Raw genomic sequence first — 7,142 nt, forward strand, 5'->3', positions numbered from 1 at the left:
TTTCTTTATATTTAATTTTGGCCATTTTAATTTTGTATGTCTTAGTGTGGGTCTGTTTGGGTTCATCTTGTTTGGGACCCTCTGTGCTTCCTATACCTCGATATCTGTTCCCTTCTTTAGATTTGGGAAATTTCCAGCCATAATTTCTTCAAATACATTTTTGATCCCCTTTTCTCTTTCTTCTCCTTCTGGAATCCCCCTTATGCATAGGTTGGCGTAGTTTTTTTCTTTTTTAAATGAGGCATAGTTGATGTACAATATTATATAAGTTTTAGGAAGTTATCTGTGTTTTCACAGCCTTCATGTGGGCAGGATATAGAGGGAGCTGTTGTATGGCAATTCATCAAATGTTAGAGCCTGAAAAGGGGACTTCTTTTTTTAATAAGAAAAAAACACACACAAACCTGAGGTCTTGAAAATTTGCTGACCAAATCCAGATGTATTCAAAGATAGCACTGGGTCATTGCCATGTCTCTCCAGCTAAAGTACATGTTCTTCCCCATCAGAGACAGTGCTGCACGCTTCTTTAAATTTCCTTTAAACCCCAAGCAACTGCTAGGCACATGCAAACTCTATAAATACTTGTATATCAGTAATGCCATTATTCTAAAGTGGTAATAGAAGCTAAGAGCAGTAAAATCCTCAAAAAAGAATAGGCATTAATTTAATAACCTCAGAAGCATGTAAAGTTATTTTGGAAGATTAATATAGTTTGGCAAAATAATTGCTAAATCTAATGGTATCATGAAGAAAAGCAACAATGTTATTATTTATATAGAATAGAATAAATCTTTTAGCTCTAGAGGGAACCATAGAGATGATCTAGTAACTCCTAATTTTGAATTTAATAAAACCAAAGAAAAGATAAGAATATTCAAGACTCTTTTCAAGAAGAAAGCGAGAGCTTTTTATAGACAACAGTGCAGTATTCACATGGCAATAGGCAAATAGATCAGTGAATAACACTGGGGACTTAGAAAAGACCTGTGTATAGACAGATACTCAACATGTGACAGAGTTAGTATTGAGATCAAAAGGAAAAAAGTAGAGTTATCAATAAAAGATTCTGGTAGAGTTGGTTATCCATGTGGAATGGACTGGGACATCCTACCTCACTCCATACCAGAAAAAAAAAAATCAATTCCAGGTAGATTGAAACCATAAATTTTAAGACCTAAATATTGGAGTTTTATACTATATTCATGACTTGGAGTAGGAAAGGACTTCTTAAACAAGACATAAAGTGTAAACCATAATGGAATAGATTAATGAATTAGACCATGTAAAATTAAGAATATGTGCTTATCAAAATATATCACTTAGAAAGTACAAAGAAATTCCACAGAAATTCTAGTTCCACCAGAACCAGAGATTTTGGTTGTCTGCCAGAATCTATGACATATCAAAGGACAAGAATCCCAAATACATGAAGATTTTTCATGAACTGACCAGAGTAAAACAATCCAGTAGAAAAAGAATATGAAAAAGTTTTAACAGTTACTGCACAGATGAAACCACAAATGAACAATAACATATCAAGAGATACTCAGTCTCATTATAAGGAAATGCAGATTATGCCACAATAACTTCCCATTATACACCAACCAGATTGGTAAAAAGAACCTCCTAAAATACTAAGTGTTGGTGAGCATGCAGTTCAGCAGGAACTCTTTTACTGCAGGTAGAATTGCTAATTGGTGCTGGCATTTGGGAACTTTCCTAGTAAAATTACATGAACATAACCTATCTATAATCCAGGTAAATGGGCATGTGCCTCAGTACACAAGCTCATGGCAGGACTAACTATCCAAAAAATGAGAAACCATCCAAAAGTCTTTTAACATTTGAGTGGATAAATTGTGGAATGTTTATACAATGGAATATGTATAAGCAATGAGAATGTTAACAAACTGCAGCTTCACATATCACCATGAATGAATCTTAAAAATAATAAGAATGAGTGAAAGAAGTGAGTCACAAAAGAACATTCACTGTATGACTCCATGTACATAGAATTCAAGTTAAAAAATATATATATATTTTTAAAAACAAGAAACTAAGGATCACAAAGCCAAGACAGCTCTTTTCTCTAGGAGCAATGAGAGCACACAGGGAGTGTCCCAGTCACTGGGCAATAGATCTTTACAGACAAATGCTTAATACCCAGAAGACTTAATTATAAAATTATTATATTATATAATAATAATAATTTCCCACATGTTTCTACAAGCTATCTGTGCAGTGGAAAAAGAGATGAACTTTTCTGGGAAAACGACTAAGGCTGGGAATCCATCCAATTGTTTAAAACTGCTGATCAAACCTAAACTGACAGACACTTTTTAAATAGAAACTATTTTGATGTGAAAATGTTATATTAAATGGGATCATAAACTAAAGATATTTTGGGGAGAAATGCAAATGAGAAAAGTTATTAATACCAAGTGCCTCTTTTTCTTAACACTCTGCCACAATGTTGCTGTCTCTCTCTGATCACTGAGGCCAAAGCTATGACATGGTCTTTGTTTATTCCTTTCCTTTATCCTCCTCCTTTTTAAATTTAGTCAACCTGTAAGATTACATTCAGTAAGACAGCTCTTTTCTCTGGGGGCAGTGAGAGCACACAGGGAGTGTCCCAGTCACTGGACAATAGACCTTTATAGATAAATGCTTAATACTCAGAAGACTTACTTATAGAATTATTATATTATATAATATATAATGATCTCCCACATGTTTCTACAAGTTATCTGTGCAATGGAAGAAGAGGTGAACTTTTCTGGGTTAGGGTTAGGTTTTTTTTTTTAATTTTTAAAAAAATTTATGTATTTATTTTACAATATCATGTTTTTTAAAAATTGAACTATAGTTGACGTACAATATTATGTTACAGGTATACAATATAGTGATTCACAATTTTTAAAGGTTATACTCCATTTACAGTTATTACAAAATATTGGCTCTATTCCCCATGTTGTACAATACATCCTTGTAGCTTATTTTATACCTGATACTTTGTACCTCTCAATCCTCCACCTCCATCTTGCCCCTCCCCCTCCCCTCTCCCCACTGGTAACTACTATCCAATAACCCTTGTCTTTGATCCATGGAGAAACAAGCTGATTAGCTCAGTTATAAATACACTTTCCAACAAAGACAAGTATGTGTCCCATTGCTCGTTTAGCAGGAATTGTTTTTGTTTCATTAAACATACAGTTTTATGATATCAAATTTTTTCCAGCTTTATTGAAAACAATTGACATACATCAATCTGTAAATTTAAGGCATACAGCATGATGGTTTGATTTACATATACCATAAAATCATTACTGTAATAGGTTCTGCTAACATATATCTTGTCATGTAAATACAATGAACAAAAAGGAAAAAAGAAAAAAGGAAAAAAATTTTCTCCTTGTGATAAGAACTCTTAGGATTTTCTCTCTTAGAAACTTGCCTATTTATCATACAGCAGTGTTAGCTATAGTAATCATGTAGCTCACTTCCTCCCTAGTACTTACTTATCTTATAACTAGAAATTTATGCTTTTTAACCACCTTCTTCCAGTTCCTCCTCCCCACACCATCCTCCTCTGGTAACCACAAACCTTATCTCATTTTCTGTGAGGTTTTTTTGTTTTCTTTTTCTTTTTCTTCTTCTTCTTCTTCTTTTTTTTTTTTTTTTAAGATTCCACAGGTAAGTGAGATCTGTGACATCCAATTTTAATTAAAACTGAAATTTGTTTTTTTTTAATTAAAGTACAGTCAATTACAATGTGTCAATTTCTGATGTACAGCACAATGTCCCAGTCTTGCATATACATACATATATTTGTTTTTATATTTTCTTCTATTAAAGGTTATTAAGAGATACTAAGTGTGGTTCCCTATGCTATACTATAGAAATTTTTTTTTAATTTGTTTTTATATATAGTGGCTAACATTTGTAAATCTCAAACTCCCAAATTTATCCCTCCCTACCCCCTTTCCCCAGTAACAATAAGATTGCTTACTGAGAGTCTGTTTCTGTTTTGTAGATGAGTTCATAGTGTGCTTTGTTTTTCTTTTAGATTCCACATATGAGTGATATCATATGGTATTTTTCTTTCTCTTCCTGGCTTACTTCACTTAGAATGATGTTCTCTAGGTCCATCCATGTTGCTGCAAATGGCATTATTTTACTCTTTTTATGGCTGAGTAGTATTCCATTGTATAAATATACCATCACTTCTTTATCCAGTCATCTGTGGATGGACATTTAGGTTGCTTCCATGTCTTCACTATTGTAAATAGTGCTGCTATGAACATTGGGGTGCATGTATTTTTTCAAATTAGAGTTCCCTCAGGATATATACACAGAAGTGGGATTGCTGGATCATATGGTAAGTCTGTTTTTAGTTTTTTAAGTACTCTGCATACTGTTTTTCATAATGGTTGCACCAAACTACATTCCCACCAGCAGTGTAGGAGGGTTCCCTTTTCTGCACACCCTCTCCAGCATTTATCGTTTGTGGACTTTTGAATGATGGCCATTCTGACTGTTGTGAGGTGATACCTCATTATAGTTTTGATTTACATTTCTCTGATAATTAGTGATATTGAGCATTTTTTCATGTCTATTAGCCATTCATATGTCTTTATTGGAAAAATGCATGTTTAGGTCCTCTGCCCGTTTTTGGATTGGGTTGTTTGCTTTTTTGTTATTAAGTTGTATGAACTGTTTATATATTCTGGAAATTAAGCCTTTGTCAGTTGCATCACTTGCAAATATTTTCTCCTGTTCTGTAGGTTGTCATTTTGTTTTGCTTATGGTTTCCTTTGCTGTGAAAATCTTATGAGTTTAATTAGGTCTCATTTGTTTATTTTGCTCTTATTACCATTGCCTGGGTAGATTGCTCTAGGAGAACGTTGCTAAGATTTATGTCAGAGAATGTTTTGCCTATGTGTTCTTCTAGGAGATTTATTGTGTTTTATATTTAAATCTTTAAGCCATTTTGAGTTTATAAAATAGACCTTTGTTAAAGTAGACAGATCGATTCTAAAAATAATGTAGGTAAAATATAGATCTTTTATGTTGTTTTTAAAGGAAACTAGCATTTATATATTCATAAGTGAAACAAAATATGTTAATAACTTGGCACGTCTTCTTAATACAGTTCACATAGAACAAGGTTTTCTTCAACTGAGCATGTAGGGTAAATTGACCATTTCTGTCTGTTTGAAGGCGAGAATATAGAATAACATCCTCTGAACTGAGAAGGGCCTTTGAGACTGAAAAGATGCAGCAGGCAACTCCATAAAGTGCAACTATGAAGTTTATTGTGTGTAACTTACGTGTAGGCAGGATCAGGGGAAGAGAATCCAGAGGCATTTGCAGCTGCACCCCATGCCCCTGAAAAGATACAGGGGACTTCAAGGGGCCAAAGATAAAGATAGAATCTGACTACCAAGTGAGAAGCACCAGCAGGAACAGGGCTTTTCCTCCCCTGGGCAGGGAGGGGGTCTCATGACCATTAATCATCTGCGTCACCTAAAGGCATTTCCCCAGTTTTCATACCAGAGGAAAGCAAGATAAAAGTTGATAGGGAACCTACCTGGCATGGGCACATTCCTTGTGAGTAGGTTAAAGCTCAGCCATGCACAGAGGGAGGGGTAGGCCTGCAAGCCTAGGGTGGCGCTGACAAAAGGGAGTTGTCGGTGAGCTGAAAGATCTCTACTGTAACCTATTTCTGCTCTTGTTCCAAAACATCTGATGTTTGTCAAAGATGTTTATCAGTTACACCTCAAAGAAAATCTGACAGTCAACTGCCCTGAAACAGATCCACCCTAACTGTCAGAGCAGTTCCTATGCAGAGGAAACTGAGAAGTATCCTCTAGTTGCCTTTGCTACATTACTGTGGGAAGATCTCCCACCAAAGGGGAGACTTGTACCTTGCTAGACATAGTCAGTGCCATGTGCGAGGAAGCCTGAGGGGCTGTGCATGCCCGAGCTGTTCATGGAAATCTCTGCCCTTTTCCTCAGTTTCTGATGATGCACCTGCCTCTTACCATTTAGAAGTCCTGTCCTCTCCTCCCTTCGTGGAGAAGGTGTCTTTACAGCACGAGCTCTCCCTTCTCCACTCCTTGATCAAGTAATAAGATTTCTGCTGTTTGGCCAACCTGGTCTCATTCTAGTAGCCCAAGCTGCACTGGGCAAGGGGAGGACCCCCTGGGGTCCACCCAATCCAAGAGGGTCGGCAACAGAGTCCGTGTGGGTCAGCCACACACTGTCTTTCTGGCAAATGCATTCCTTAGTAATGGCATAGTTTTGATATTGCCAAGAGAAATGGGTTTTTCCTATCCTTAGAGCTATTCAACTACTCTACCTAAAAACTGTTTGATTTTACAGCCACTCTATTATGCTCATGGATGATATGTTCATCATATCCCAGCTGTACTGAAAATCACCATAATTCTTTTTAAGGTAATTCATTCACCTGTTATTAAGAGGGGTGGCTGAAAAGTAATAAAAAGCATACTTAGCTATTACAGAAACCTACTCTAGCTGCTTTCACTGAGAAGTTAACTACAACTCAGTCAGTTACAACCTTGACATTTTGTTTTCACCTCTCCTTTACTGTGGAGGCTCCTGCTACTGTCACACCCAGGACTGCTAACGGCCTGAGTCGCAGTATGACTTTCGTGGGCTCCAGGTGTTTTTGCTTTCCCAGGTGTCTTAATTCATTAAAAAAATTGTTACCTTTTATGAATATATTGGGTAAAAAGACAATCATAATCTGGGTTGGATTCGTTATATTCATTTTTTCCTTCTTATTCTAAAAGATGAAAATTATTGGTACAACATTATGACCGATTTTAATTAAAAAATTAAAATTAAAAAATAAAATAAATGAAAATTAAAACCTTTTCATGGCCCCCCTAAAAGTTTGGTGACCCTCAGGCCCTGTGCCTGGGGTGCCTAGTGACTAAGTTAGCCTTGTTAAATGTAGCTGAATCCTTGTAAACACCAGGCATTGTGTTAACTCAGTTACATGCTTTGTCTTATTTCACCTCCATACAACTCACATTGTTGCTGGTAGATATAACCAATGTTCCTTCCAGGTTCTTGTCCCATCCCAGAAAGAATTCAGACACAAGACATGGAGG

This window comes from Camelus bactrianus, chromosome 1, assembly GCF_048773025.1.
Source record: "Camelus bactrianus isolate YW-2024 breed Bactrian camel chromosome 1, ASM4877302v1, whole genome shotgun sequence".
Classification (NCBI taxonomy): domain Eukaryota; kingdom Metazoa; phylum Chordata; class Mammalia; order Artiodactyla; family Camelidae; genus Camelus; species Camelus bactrianus.